We start from the raw sequence: 16,413 nt of genomic DNA, 5'->3' as shown, positions 1-16,413 counted from the left end.
TAATTCTGGGAGCTGCAGTTTTTTAAGGGTGCTGGGAGTTGCTAGGAGAACCCTATTCCCCTCAGAGAACTACCATTTGCAGAATTACCCAGGAAGTGATTGGCAACCCACTCTGGAAATGGTAGCCAACAACAGCAGCAACAACATGTTTTGGGACTTAGTTTTTATGAATGGTCTGCAATGTGGAAATTCTCATAGCTAAACTGCAAGTTTAGAGGAGTGCAAAACAAACCAGAGCAAACCAGAAGGACAATAAAGAGGCAGAATGGGAGAAACCATTGAATACTTTCCTTAATAAACAGTCTACATATCTAGGCTTCCAGTTCCCCCCACTAAATCAGCACAACTTGTATCTATGCAGATGTGTTTGTGACTGGAGTGCAAGATGTATCCTGTTGGATCTGGAGCCTTTCATCTTAACTGGTATGCAGATTGTTAATCTATGCAAAATTGACTTTAAAAGATATTCCAGTTATTTTTCTGCATGCAAAGGCATGTTTCCGTAGTCCAAAGTACATTACTAATTGGCTGCCTGAGCTTGTTAAAATATAGGGTTCCTTTTTAAAAAATAACTTAAAAAATCAAATATTCTAGTTGCAGTTCCAGCCAAGCCCTCCCAATTAGATCAAACTGAACTGTTGATCGCTTGACCTAAGAATTACACCCACTCTCTAGATAGCTATAATAATAATAATAATAATAATAATAATAATAATAATAATTTATTATTTATACCCCGCCCATCTGGCTGGGCCTCCCCAGCCACTCTGGGCGGCTTCCATAAAAACCAAAAATACAGTAAAATATCACACGTTAAAAACTTCCCTGAACAGGGCTGCCTTAAGATGTCTTCTGAATGTCAGGTAGTTGTTTATCGCTTTGACATCTGCTGGAAGGGCGTTCCACAGGGAGGGTGCCACTACTGAGAAGGCCCTCTGCCTGGTTCCCTGTAGCTTTGCTTCTCGCAATGAGGGAACCGCCAGAAGGCCCTCGGCGCTGGACCTCAGCGTCCAGGCAGAATGATGGGGGTGGAGACGCTCCTTCAGGTATACTGGACTGAGGCTGTTTAGGGCTTTAAAGGTCAGCACCAACACTTTGAATTGTGCTCGGAAACATACTGGGAGCCAATATAGGTCTTTCAAGACCGGTGTTATATGGTCTCGGCGGCCGCTCCCAGTCACCAGTCTAGCTGCCGCATTCTGGATTAGTTGTAGTTTCCGAGTCACCTTCAAAGGTAGCCCCACGTAGAGTGCATTGCAGTAGTCCAAGCGGGAGATAACCAGAGCATGCACCACTCTGGCGAGACAGTCCGCAGGCAGATAGGGTCTCAGCCTACGTACCAGATGGAGCTGGTAAACAGCTGCCCTGGACACAGATTTGACCTGTGCCTCCATGGACAGCTGTGAGTCCAAAATGACTCCCAGACTGCGCACCTGGTCCTTCAGGGGCACAGTTACCCCATTCAGGACCAGGGAATCCTCCACACCTGCCCGCCTCCTGTCCCCCAGAAACAGTACTTCTGTCTTGTCAGGATTCAACCTCAATCTGTTAGCCGCCATCCATCTTCCAACCGCCTCCAGACACTCACACAGGACCTTCACTGCCCTCACTGGTTCTGATTTAAAAGAGAGGTAGAGCTGGGTATCATCTGCATACTGATGAACACCCAGCCCAAACCTCCTGATGATCTCTCCCAGTGGCTGCATGTAAATGTTGAAAAGCATGGGGGAGAGGACAGAACCCTGAGGCACCCCACAAGTGAGAGCCCAGGGGTCTGAACACTCATCCCCCACCACCACTTTCTGAACACGGCCCAGGAGGAAGGAGCAGAACCACTGTAGGACAGTGCCCCCAGCTCCCATTCCCTCAAGACGGTCCAGAAGGATGTTATGGTCGATGGTATCAAACGCCGCTGAGAGATCCAGCAGAACTAGGAAACAGCTCTCACCTTTGTCCCTAGCCCGCCGGAGATCATCAACCAGTGCGACCAAGGCAGTTTCAGTCCCATGATGAGGCCTGAATCCCAACTGGAAGGGATCCTAGTTTAGGGCTTTTCAGTGCAACAGGCTTATCAGTGAACCATCCTCTAAACAGTCTGGAATCCCTCTTCCTTGCCATCTGACCTTCTTTTCCTTGTAATATCTATGTGGGGCTCTGATCTCTCAATGCTTCTGGGTATCAGATGTTGGTCCTCTTCTCTTCTCAGCTTTAATACACACATATTGCAAATATACAAGCATACAAACATACATTTTATACAATCCTTAAAAATGTTCAAACATACCTACACTCAATCCCACAGATAATTCCTTTTCCCATCACCATCCACCACCCCTCACCCCACCTTTGTGTTAGACTTCCAATCTACCCAACTGCAATTTCTTTCCACTTCTATTACTTTCTTTCACACACCTTTAACCTACTTTCATGCTTCTTTTTCTATTATACATTGTTATCCATCTTATTTAGTATTTCAGTATTTAAAACGGAACTTGTTTATGCTAATAGTAGTTCTAATAGGAGTTCTGATTTTTTGATATGGTTTTGCAAGTATCCTTTAAACACCTTCCAGTCCCTGTCTATCTTCTCTTTTGAGATCCTTCCAATTTCTCCCATTGTTTTGGATATATTATAGTACTCCAATAATTTGTCAAGCCACTCTATTTTTCTTGGTATAAAACCATTTTTCTAATTTTTTGCAATCAATAGCTTTGCGGCTACTGTTGCATATAAATATAATGTCTTGTCTTCTTCCTTTAGACTTCCTTTAGAATAGTACCAGGAAGTTCTCTTGTTGCCTTGTTTGTGATGCAACTTGACGTGTCATACTGCCTTTTGCTTCCTTGGACTCAACAGCCATGATGTCACAGACAGGCTTGCTAGTCTAGAGGCAAGCACAACTGACCACATGGGGAAAGGGAAGCATCAAGATGTTCTTTTGCTAAAGCAAACAGCATCCCTTGGCATGTCTACGCTTTCACCTTAAATGGTGGATGGGGGCAGGAGTGCACCTCTGCCATTAAGAATCTGAGGCATGTGGACTCCTGTTTGCACCTTTGTGCACCAGTGCCAAGGTCTGAAGGTGGTTTCTGTTGAATGCTTACTGTAGCTATCTTTCCATGATAAGGGACCTTGATAAGGCTCCTGATCCCCGAGAGGATTCAGCATGTTGAAGTAAACGGCCTAAACGGCCTCGGCCCAGTATACCTGAAGGAGCGTCTCCACCCCCATCATTGTGCCCGGACACTGAGGTCCAGTGCCGAGGGTGTTCTGGCGGTTCCCTCATTGTGAGAAGCAAAGCTACAGGGAACCAGGCAGAGGGCCTTCTCGGTAGTGGTGCCCGCCCTGTGGAACGCCCTCCCATTAGATGTCAAAGAGATAAACAACTACCTGACATTCAGAAGACATCTTAAGGCAGCCCTGTTCAGGGAAGTTTTTAATGTATGACATATTAGTGTATTTTTGGTCTTTGTGGAAGCCGCCCAGAGTGGCTGGGGAAACCCAGCCAGATGGGCGGGGTACAAATAATAAATTATTATTATATATTATATAAACACACTAAAAAAACACCTTCATGCTTAGGACTCATCCCTGTGGATATTGCAGGTGACAATTGCATGGGAATTCCTGGCTTGTCCATGACCTGAACGTTCCTGCTATTGTATATACATCATGGGCTGTACATATGTACGGTTCTGTTAGTCTTGTAATCACTAAGTAAACTTGTGCATCAAATTAAGGAGGTCTTGGAATCCTTGTTCATATGAAAGACTCATAAGGTCAGAACTTTTAAACAAGAACTGGGAGCCTTATGGGGGACGACAACGACGAAACAGTGAAGTACATCTAATAGGAGGAAGAGCCCATTGGAAATGAGGAAGAGGACTTTGAGCCAGAGCCCATCCATCTGTGGATTCACCAGTTGTGTTTCCACATTGTGCCTTGGCCATTTCCAAACCCATGGCTGCCATTTTGTGATCCCCACTCCTTTTAAATGAGTGAGGTGGCTTACAGATAAAACAGAAACAGCTTATAAAAACAAACCACAGGAAAAAACCCATCATTAAAATTCAATTAAACATTAATAGAATTTAAACTCTCTCTCTCCCCTCTACCCCCAGACTTTTGGAGCAGTCTGGGAGCAGCCACCAAGAAGACCCTCTTTCATGTCCTTACAAAGCATGTCTGTGAGGGTGGCAAGATCAAGAGAAGGGGCTTCTCCAAAAATATACCCCAGGCAGGTTCATATGAATCGTATTTTAGATATTCTGCATCTAAGCTGTAAAGGGCATTCTAGGTCATAACCAGCACTTTGAACAATGCCCAGAAACAAACTGGTAGCCAGTGCAGTTTTTGTTATCAAGGGAATTGTATGCTCCATATAACCAGCCCCAGTCAATAATCTGCAGCTCCCTGAGTCAGCTGAAGTTTCTGAGTACTTTTCAAAGGCAGCCCCATATAGAGCATGTTACAATAATCCAAATGGGGATGTAGATAAGGCATCTGCCACTGTGGCCACACAAAAATAAGGAGTACATTGTGGAAATTTAAGAAAGTGATGCTTTATGTGTGTTAGGATATTAACAATACCTTTTAGAGTACGAGTACACACACACACACACACACACACACACACACACACACACACGAAGAAATAAGCTGCATTCCTTATTAGTTTGAAGAGGAATAAAGAAACATCTTTGTTGAAGTAAGGAACAGGTAGAAACTCAAATAATTTGCCTCCTCCAGATCAAAGGGACGCACAGTGAGTGCTTTACCCAAAGGCCCCCAAATTCTGGAGCTGTCACTGATCCCCTGTTTTATCACCCTATCTGTACATAGGCAGACCAAGCCTTGATTAAAATCATTGAAATGTTCCAATGATGCCCTAAGGTGGCTTCATACAGAACAGATCTATTTCTGGGTGGTTGTCACCCAATTCTCCTCTAGTTCTGTAAGCTACACATATATCACTGGTGAGGTGCCCTAATCCCCACTCTGTCTGGAGGTAACCTATTTGATTTTCTGTCTCAATCCCATGCCTTATTTTTCTCCCATTTCCCATTTCCCCTTGCATTATGTTTTTCAAAGCCATGAAAGAAATGCAGTTCAATGACAGCCTCTGGTGATTTTGCTGATATACAAAATCCACATCTTTCTAAAACAGGTGTGTGTTTGTGTGTGCGTGCACAGATTTATGCATCTAGCTATCTTGTTTGTTTGTTTGGCCCCACATTGATTCAGAGAAATAATTATCAAGGTGACCAAGGATCAATTTAATTTTTTCCCCACTGCTTCCTGACATTTGATTCATTTTCTCCCAACTTCATGATGTCAACAATGTGCTGGTTTAATAGGATAACTGAGAAGGAAAACCTGCTCATTGTTGACATCATTATCCTGCCTGGATAATCGAGATGTGGTTTGTAACCCTAGTACAGCTAAGGGCAAAAGACTGGAGAGCATCTCTTGTTGCTCTTGATGGCTCTGCCTTGCTGGTGAATATGAGATCTGGTGTCTAGAGGAAACACTCAAACCATAAACATGATCAGGTTTTGCAGATGCAATAGTTAACTTCAGCCCTAACTGTTGCCTACGTTGATCATAGCACTTCATCCCCAACTATTCTGAGTGAAAGCCTCTGAAGCAGTGGGGCTAACCAGGTACCTTGGACAGCTCCACGAATGACAGGCTGGAAACTCCATCAAACAGAAGTACCCAAACATTTTGGACCTGGGACATATTTGGAAATCCAGAGAGCTGTCAGACACAGCAAAATATTTATTTCACAAGAGGAAACTGACAATGTTCAACCTCTCTAAAAAAGCAACAACAAAAAATCTCAGGTAGAACATTGACACAGTCCCCCCCCCCCCCCCAGCAAATAAAATGAGGAGAAAATTGCAGGGAACATCATGTAAAGCAACCCACTTAAAATCAAGAAAAAGGAAGGGAGGAAAGGGAAAGGGAAAAAAGAGCCTTGAAAATTATTTTATTAAAAATCAGGAGGGGCCAGAGACCTTGGCTGGTACCTTATCTGCCTTAGAGAGCCAGTGTGGTATAGTGGTTAAAAGCTGCAGACTCGTAATCTGGGGAACCGGGTTCGCGTCTCTGCTCTTCCACATGCAGCTGCTGGGTGACCTTGGGCTAGTCACACTTCTTTGAAGTCTCTCAGTCCCACTCACCCCACAGAGTGTTTGTTGTGAGGGAGGAAGGGAAAGGAGAATGTTAGCCGCTTTGGGACTCCTTCGGGTAGTGATAAAGCAGAATATCAAATCCAAACTCCTCTTCCTCCTCCTCCTCCTCCTCCTCCTCCTCCTCCTCCTCCTCCTCCTCTTCTTCTTCTTCTTCTTCTTCTTCTTCTTCTTCTATAATGCATAGCTAAACTATGGAATTTGCAATTTGCTTCCATAAGAGGTAAAGATAAAGATAAGGATGACTCTGGGGTTGCGGCACTCATCTCGCTCTACTGGCCAAGGGAGCTGGCATTTGTCCGCAGACAGTTTTTCCAGGTCATGTGGCCAGCATGACTAAGCCACTTCTGGTGAAACCAGAGCAGTGCACATAAACACCGTTTACCTTCCCGCCAGAGCGGTACCTATTTATCTACTTACACTTTGACGTGCTTTCGAACTGCTAGGTTGGCAGTAGCTGGGACCAAGCAATGGGAGCTCACCTCATCTCAGGGATTCGAACCGTGACCTTCCAGTCAGCAAGCCCAAGGCTCAGTGGTTTAGACCACAGCGCCACCCATGTCCCTATCCATAAGAGGTAGTGATGGCCATTAACTTGGATGGCTTGAAAAGAGGATTACACAAATTTGTGAAGGGGAGAAGGCTACCCAAGGCTACTAGCCACAATGGCTGTGTTCCACCTCTGCCTTCTGAGGCTATATGCCTCTGAATATCAGTTGATGGGAATCACAAGTGGGGAGGGTGCTGGTCACCTGTGTCTCCACCTGTGCTTCCCAGCAGGTCATATTCAGAAGCATCCTAATCTGGTTACGCTGAGATTAGCTTGCTATTTGGAACATTGGCAGTGATTGGGAATTGAGACTCTATCATTTCCTGCCACAGATGCATTCCGTGAAAGAGTTTTCAGGGTGGCCGGGAATGAGTTTAATGATCCCTGACATGGGAGTCGTTTTCTCATAAGTAGATGTCATCAGCAATATACAGGTTCTCCAGCGTTACATTTCTTTCTTTATTTTTGTTTAAGAAATGTTTCTATCCTTCCCTTCCATACCGAAAAAAAATCACGAGGCATCTATCAATAAGATAAAACCATCACTAGGAAATTGGCAAATGGAAGCAGTCAGTGAATCCAATTCCACAGCACGTATCATAACCAGCAAAATGGCTAAATTAAAAAGTGGGGTGCAGGGTACCATTGTGTTGCATCCTGTCTCTTAGCCCTTCCCCAATATTCTCTGACCTTTGATTCAAATTTCCATTGTAAGTTGTTCCCATTCCCATGTCATGTATGGCATATCCAATAAAGTGTGTGTGTGTGTGTGTGTGTGTGTGTGTGTGTATTTAATCTGGTAGTTAAGGAAATTATATGAAAATCCACAATATTCCTCTGCTTTTCACAGAACTCCTGGACAGTCAGGACAGCTCAAAAAAGAGCTGGGCAAAACCTCACAAAGGCTGGTTTTTAAGGGCTCAGTGAAGTATGAAATCCTTGAGCACTTGGGTGCACAAAGCATGGCGAGGAGCTCTGTGATTCTTGAGTTTTTCTGACCACGCTTAGGGAGTTCCTCTACGCAGATAAGCAGAGGCAGAGTGATAAACAAATGAATGGAAATAAACACATCAGTCTGTACTTCATTTGCAACGATGGTCCACTTGTTTTTCGTAACCATGAGGGATATGAAGGGGGAGGAGAGCCGAACAGTGTCTGCCCCCCGCCCCACCAACCCAGGAATCACGTGTGCTCAGCGATGTGAGAGTCGTGATCTTTAACAAAATGGTAGAATATCTCCTTTACATGCAGAAGGTGGTAGGTTCAATCCATGGTCTCTCTAGGTAGGGCTGGGGGAAAACTAGGTCTGAAACCATGGCCAGCTGCTGCCAGTTTGTGTAGGTAATACTGAGTGAAATGGATCAGTGGTCTGACTCAGTATAAAGCAGTGTGCTGTGCTCCTGTGGACAGGGAGATGCTTGCCAATGAAGAGGTTGATTGCAACCAACTATTCATATCTAGAAGGATTAGCCAAAAAGGATGCAGAAAAAGTTATAAGATATGGCACAAAAAAGGGATGAAAAGGAAAAAGAAAATTAGCAACCTCAGATGCCCATTTTTAAAGTTGCAGCCACTATGGAACAGTTCTGGGAGATGACAAGTAGAGCTTGCCTGCTAGCAAAGACAATAAAATGACTGTTTCTCATCTCTCCCTCTACTATGGCCGCATGCCAGTTAATGGGAGGAGGAGCCTGATGGAACTGATCTTCCAGCAGAGCTGATAGAAAAGCCCTGATCTCTCCCATGGCTTAGGCCTGATGGATATGTAATTCGTTCAAATGAGTATTCACAGGCGCTACAACAGCAGCAAGAATACTCATCGCAAAGTATTGGAAGACACAAGATCTGCCCACCTTGGAAGAATGGCAGATGAAGGTGATAGACTACATGGGACTGGCAGAAATGACTGACAGAATCCGAGACCAGGGAAGAGAGACAGCGGAAGAAGATTGGAAGAAATTTAAGGACTATCTTAGGAAACATTGTAAAATTAATGAATGCTAGAATGACGTTGGTTTAGAAATTATGTGGTATCCAGCTGTAATGGTTTAAGTAAATAGAAGAGAAAGGTTAAAAACTAGATGGAAAATAAGGGTGAGGATTTGCTGAATTAATAACAAGAAATTGGAATACAGAAAGGGGAGGTAAGAGGAAGTCGGGGAAGTAAGGTACAAGAAAATAAGGGAATGAAATTATACCTGTTTTTTGATTGTGTTTGTTTGTATTGTTGTTATGTTTTGTTTTTAATATAATTTTTGAAACTTTAATAAATATTTAATTTTTTTTTTAAAAAAAGAGTATTCACAGAGTATTCACCCATTCACAGAAGTGTCAGGTGACCCAGTCAACTGACCTTACACATGGTAGGTGCAGAACTATGTGAAGGTTATATCTATATATCTATATATACATTTCTCAAAGCAGACCCACTGGAATCAACAGACTTAGCTCACAGGTCCCAGAACATGGTCTGAAGAAACACTCAGCCACCAGCTTTAACTCCACCAGTGGAGTTAAACAGATCTGGGTCTGGTCCACGTTTGGATGGGTAACTACCAGCAACTACATACACTATAACCTGCCTTGGGTTCCATGATGGATGGGAGGTTACATAGAAATGTAATCGGATTAAATAAAGATATAATTTCAGTTGATCTGGGACCTAGTCCTGCACAGACACAGCCCAATTCTCCAAGTGAGAGATAAAATCTGGGAAAGGTTTTTCAGTGGCAAAGCATCCTAAAAAATCCCTAGAAGTCTGACAATGTGCTATTTAACCCTGAACTGGAAACAGGGGCTGATTGGGCTGTAATTACTTTCAAGAAGTGAATTATACATCCCTGCATTTCGCCCAGTGTTTATCAAGATTTGGAGCTGGCTGTTTCCACCGATTGCCTCTATGATTGCGTTATCTCCCCCAACCCCCAAGCCACCCACCCCACTTCTGCTGCCCCAATGAAAGACTCTCCAGTTCTCCTAGGAATATTCTCAGCTGTCTCCCCTTCACAAAGGCTGTGATTTGGGATCTATGAAACGAATTATTTCTTTTGTTAGCTATAGCACAGGCAATGGGGTTGGGGGTTGGGGCTTTGCCTTCCTTGGAAACCAGAGAAGTCTCCAAATAAGGTCAAGCACAACTGTAGTGCCTATAAGAAATGAAAGCAATCCAAGTACTTTACTAGCCCTGCTGAGTATGATATATGAAAGCATAACCCTCTGTAGCATGGCAATCAATTGAGCCACTGGTATAATAGATGATTGCCCCAGCCAACATAATTGGCATCTATATAATAAAATAGCGAACACCGAGGGAACTGTTTCTTATTGTTATGAATCATTGCTATGCTTATTATAAAAGATTGGCATATGCCGGTAGAAAGGCAATTAGACGATTGAGTCCCCTGAGCTACTCTTACAGTGGCTTTGTTTAATCACCTCTTAAGTTATGTTAACCATTAACTAACACAAAAGAACTCCAGCTATCCACACCCCAATTATCCGAATCGCTCCGTTCACTCGGTGCTGAATTCCTATGCAGCATCCTCACATTTTTGTAATGAAATGAAGATTAGCACATTCTAGTGAGTTGGGAAGCAGCAATAATCACCCGTGTGTAGAAAATGGCTGGATGAATAGCATTTTGTAGTTTTGTGTCTTCTCTTATACAGTGGAACCTCTGGATACGAACGGGATCCGTTCTGGAGCCCCGTTCGCATCCAGAAGCAAATGTATCTAGTGATGGCACATCTGCGCACATGCGTGTCACTTTTTTAAAAAATGATTTTTATTAAGGTTTCAACAGATTTATAATAACAAACAAGAAAAAAATAACACAACAGCAAACAATAAACAATAAAAAACACAAAAACCAAACGAAAATATATAAGTTCAACTCTTAAGTTCATATAACTTACTTTCCTGACTTCCTCACATCTCCCTTTTCTGTATTCAAATTTCCAGTTTAGTTTCAGCAAATTCTTCTTCTATTTTAACTAATTTTAATGTTTCTTAATTTCTTTTAAATTAACCACTCCCACTGCTATCCACTTACCTTCTAATCCCCCCTCATTTGATTAATTTAACTATGTTTCTTTACTTGTTACTCTTAAAACATCTTTACACATTCCTTTCAGCTTTGTCACTAATGCCACATTATCTCACTATCCTGCATCACTTTAACATTCAAATAATTTACAATGTTTTTGCAGATAATCTTTAAATTTCTTCCATTCTTCTTCTGTTTGTTCTTCTCCCATGTCTCGGATTCTGCCAGTCATTTCTGCCATTTCTGTGTGTCGCTTTTTGCGCTTCTGCGCATGCGCGTGATGTCATTTTTAGCGTCTGGGCATGTGCAAGCAGCGAAACCCGGAAGTAACACACTCCATTACTTCTGGGTTGCCACGGAGTGCAACTTGAATGCACTCATCCTGAAGCGCATTCAACCCGAGGTATGACTGTATAATCTTTCCATGATTTAGTAGGTTCTGTGTGGTGACCAAAAGGCAAGGCAAATTTGAGGTGATTCGGGGCCTCGGCACCCCTCCCAAGTTGTAGCATAATGTTAATAACCCTCCCTTGAGTCAGAACACAGCCCCCACAGGCAAACACTGAGGGTTCTGTTACTCTATTCTTCTGTACAGAATAGCTGGGTGTTTGTGTACAGCCTGGTGTTTCCCTAGGTCCACAGGCTTTGCCCAAAGTGAGGCTGTCTAAAATGTTGCCTGTGGAGAACTGAAGGGATCTGGATTGGTTGCTGCTGCTGTAGTTGGTAAACACAGCAGCAGATGATTTTTTTAAAAAAAATAAATAAATAAGGAAGCTGAAAGCTGAAGAAGCAAAAACACAATCCTACATTGCTCTCCATTAACAAAAACAAATAAAAACAGAGCTCTACAGAATGCCACAGGCGGTGTTCTAGAATTATTTATCGAAGGCTTGTGTGGTCTATCAGAGCGCACTGGAAATTAAGGCCAGGGTGAAGCGGCAAAGTTTGTAAACATATACAGTGGTACCTCGGGTTAAGTACTTAATTCATTCCGGAGGTCCGTTCTTAACCGGAAACTGTTCTTAACCTGAAGCACTACTTTAGCTAATGGGGCCTTCTGCTGCTGCTGCGCCACTGGAGCACAATTTCTGTCCTCATCCTGAAGCAAAGTTCTTAACCCAAGGTACTATTTTTGGGTTAGCGGAGTCTGTAACTTGAAGCGTATGTGACCTGAAGCGTATGTAACCCGAGGTACCACTGTACAAGCTAGGTTGCACACTAGCTCAGTAAGAAAGAGCAAGAGGCAAACACCACTTCACGCTCCAAAAATTAAAGGCAACCACACCCCAAACTTCCTGCCCAAAAGGGGATTATGGAGGAAAGTGAACCCTGTTTACTTCCCCCATAAAAAGGTCCCTGGCCTTCCTTTCCTTTCATTTGCAATTTGGCAGGCTTAATCCACTCTAGAGGGGCTCCCATTCCTGTGCATTTCATCCTCTTGGGCCAAAATGGGGGAAAGGTTTTAGCCATTTTAAGATTCCCCATTATAGTGAATGGGGAGCACACAGAGACACTTTCATTTTATATAAAGCAGGTCAGGTGCTAAATTACATATTTTTAATAGTGATGATGATGATAGTGTTTAGTCCATTCGGTCCCATTTCCTTAATGAGTGTAATTTGCAAAAATAGCATTTAAATACAGTGGTACCTCAAGTTAAAGACGCTTCAGGTTACAGACACTTCAGGTTACAGACTCCGCTAACCCAGAAATAGTACCTCGGGTTAAGAACTTTGTTTCAGGATGAGAACAAAAATTGCGCCGTGGCAGTGCAGAGGCCCCATTAGCTAAAGTGGTGCTTCAGGTTAAGAACAGTTTCAGGTTAAGAATGGACCTCCAGAATGAATTAAGTTCTTAACCAGAGGTACCACTGTATGTATTTCAAGAAGTATTATATACCTAGATGAACCTTGGGGTCCTAGCTCTTTGATTCCATGTTCAAAATGCACATTTCTTGGGGGTACTGAAACTTCTTTTTTTAAAGGCACACCTCAACTCTTGCCACCTGACCCACTAATTGCAAAGACTGGTTCCATCTTTAACGGTGGGACATAAATGAAGGATATGATCCTTTACATATGTTCCAAAGTCAGAGTAGATATCATAGTTCCATCCAGAGCTTGAGATCTACAAACACCCATCATCTCTGACCATTAGTCATGCTGGCCGGGGTTGATACGTTTTGTAGTCTGCAACATCTGAAGGGGCCTATGCTCACCACCTCTGTTCTAAGCATGGTCAAAGACACATCTAAGAGATACTTGTACAATATCTGTGACTTAGCAGAATTGTTCTTGCTGTCTTATCTTAACCATGCATGATTATTGCCTTTCCATTGCTGAGTCTATACTAAGCTTAAAATGCCCTGTGGCTTGTGTTCCCCATCCCTGGGGACAGTCCAAATATAACTCCCAGTTTTATTACTGTTTCATCTTTATCTTCAATTTCTCTTACTTTTTTCATGTGAAGGGTCAGCCTGTGTCAAAGTTTTATGAGGTATCTATTTCACTATAAAAATTACCCCTCTGTGACTGACACCTGCTATCAATCACATTCATTTCCATTATGTTGTAGCTCTACCTAGCAATTCAGTATTATGGGATAGTGCTTTGGTACGGATATAAGATTTCTTCCTCGCTTCCTGCTTGGGAGAATTCGAATCCTACAAGTTTGGCTTCCTTTACCATCTCTTCCCTCCCACCCCGCCCCACCCCCCGGATGTTAGTGATGTCAGATGAGTACTCCACATTGAAAATTAAGATATAAAGGGATAGTCCAGTTATGTCAAGAACGGTGCTAAACAAAATGACAAGTGCATATGCATATATTGTGTGTGTCAATGTGCATATATATCTCAATTAGAGATGCTGGTGGACTGCCAGGTTTGAGTAGGGAAATGGTCCATGGGGGCTGGTTTGCCTCAAAGAAGAGATGGACATCATCCCTAATGTTTTTCCCCAACTGGGACAAAAATCTGAGTCAGAGAAGAGGGGGCTTTGCCCTGCCAGACCTAAAGTTGTACTATCAGGCCGCAGCTTTCTGCTGGCTAAAAGATTGGCTACTTCTCGAAGACACTGATGTACTGGATCTGGAAGGCTTTAACAATGCTTTTGGCTGGCATGCATATTTATGGTATGACAAGGTTAAGATCAATAAGGCCTTTAAGAACCATATTGTCAGAAAAGCAGTGTTTAATGTCTGGACAAAATATAAAGACTTATTGGAAAATAAAACTCCAAGGTGGCTTTCACCGCTGGAAGCTAAGGCCCGAAAAAGACCCAATATGGAGGCCAAATGGCCAAAATATTGGGAAATATTAGAAAAAGATGGAGACAATTGGAAATTGCAGAGTTTGGAGAAAATGAAGGATAAAGTGCGAGACTGGTTACACTACGCTCAGATTAATGAAGTTTTTTAAAATGACAAAAAGTTAGGGTTCCAGGTGGAGAAATCGAAATTGGAAACAGAACTGTTAGAACCTAAGACTAAGGTACTTTCAAGAATGTATAACTTGCTGTTAAAATGGAATACACAAGATGAAATGGTTAAATTGGCTATGATAAAGTGGGCACAGGACATTGGGCATAATATCATGTTTGAGGACTGGGAAAGGTTGTGGACCAACGGGCTGAACTTCACTGCATGTAATGCTTTGAAGGAAAATGTAATGAAAATGATATATAGATGGTACATGACCCCAGTTAAACTTGCCAAAATATACCATTTGTCTGATAACAAATGTTGGAAATGTAAAGAAAATGAGGGAACATTCTTTCACCTCTGGTGGACCTGCCCTAGAGTGAAAGCCTTCTGGGAAATGATATATAATGAGCTGAAAAGGGTATTTAAGTATACCTTTACTAAGAAACCAGAGGCCTTCCTTTTGGGTATTGTCGGCCAGAAGGTGTTAAAGAAGGACCGAACATTTTTTATGTATGCAACAACGGCAGCAAGGATACTCATCGCTAAGCACTGGAAAACTCAAGATCTACCCACACTGGAAGAGTGGCAGATGCAACTGATAGACTATATGGAACTAGCCGAGATGACCGGCAGAATCCGAGACCTGGGAGAAGAGAAGGTTGAAGAAGATTGGAAGAAATTTAAGATTTATTTTAAAAAGCACTGTAATTTGGTTGAATGTTAAGATGGAGGCTAGATCATAAATAATTGACCACCACTAAATTAGATGCAATTAGGATGATAAATGCGATTGAGGAAAAATTATAAACCTTTGGGAGAATTATTAGATTATATTCTAAATGAAAGGGACATAAGAATGTAAACAAGATGATAAATTGCGGGCAAGAATTGACAATGATGCAAGTGGGAGCGGGAGACGTGAGGGAGTCCAAAGAAGTTAAGAAACTATGTTATGATATATGTTACATTGTTCATTATATTTGCATTTATGTTTAAAAATCTTAATAAAAATATATTTTAAAAAAACAAAAATCTGAGTCAGAGGAGCATGCCTGCCCCCCAACTGCCCATTCCCAGCATCATCACCAGTGATTTCTACAAGCCCACCCTCCCCCCAAACAGCATTCTCCTCCTTTTCATTTATTTTCCAAGTACAGTGGTACCTAGGATTAAGTACTTAATTCATTCCGGAGGTCCGTTCTTAACCTGAAACTGTTCTTAACCTGAAGCACCACTTTAGCTAATGGGGCCTCCTGCTGCTGCTGCGCCACTGGAGCACGATTTCTGTTCTCATCCTGAAGCAAAGTTCTTCCCCCCCCCCTTTACTGTTTTATTAAATTTGCTTAGTAACATAACATTATTATATGTATTCTATAAAACAAAGAATACGAAACAAAATTCATTCATACTACAATGCATAACTGCATAACATTAGTTTCTGAAACTACATAACATATGTTTTCTGAAAAAAGGCTTACATAACAAAATCAATTCAAAATACCATCCGGTTTACTTTTTTCTTTTCTTCCCCCTCCCTCCCCACTCCAGCCCCCCCCCCCATCAGGCCTTCCTTCTTCTTATCTTTATCCACATACACAGTCTGTTCATTCGAGCTTGTATGTTAGGGTTGGCTTCCCCTCTTTCTATCCATTTCCTGTAAAATGCCCATTTATTTGTGATTCTTTTTTTAAAAAAAATTTCAAAAAATTACAAAAATAAAAAAGAGAAAAAGAAAAACAGAAAATACAAAATACAGAAAAAACCCAATTAAAAACAAGTCAATCTTTCCATGTCTTATCTTTCATTTGCTTGTTTCCTTGACCTCCTCACACCTCCCTTTTTTGTATTCTAGTTCAATTAGTTATTTCAGCAAATCCTTTCCATCTTTGTTTTTATCTTAATAATTTATCTTAATATATTGTAACTTACATTCTGACCTGTTGACAATACATTTTTACTTAATCCTTTATAACATTACTGCTAAAACCACATAACTTCATTCCAGCATCCTTCTAACATTCCTTAATTTTACAATGTTTCTGTAGATAGTCTTTAAATTTCTTCCAGTCTTCTTCTACCGACTCTTCTCCCTGGTCTCGGATTCTGCCAGTCATTTCCGCCAGTTCCATATATTCTATTTATTTGTGATTCTTTGGCATTTATTTTCCCATCTATCCTCTGCCACTATCTGTGTGAATATT

General features: G+C 42.0%; 1 long non-coding RNA gene across 1 annotated transcript in view; it reads right to left on the bottom strand.

Annotated features, from left to right (window-relative positions):
• The window catches only part of LOC310842158, a 405,803-nt gene that overhangs the window by 328,155 nt on the left and 61,235 nt on the right, over positions 1-16,413 (bottom strand). The gene's annotated exons all lie outside the window — the stretch shown is intronic.

Source organism: Podarcis gaigeae (genome assembly GCF_964106915.1).
Source record: "Podarcis gaigeae genome assembly, chromosome: 3".
Classification (NCBI taxonomy): domain Eukaryota; kingdom Metazoa; phylum Chordata; class Lepidosauria; order Squamata; family Lacertidae; genus Podarcis; species Podarcis gaigeae.
Note: the sequence above shows the minus strand (reverse complement) of the source record. Positions and strands in the feature narration are given on the sequence as shown.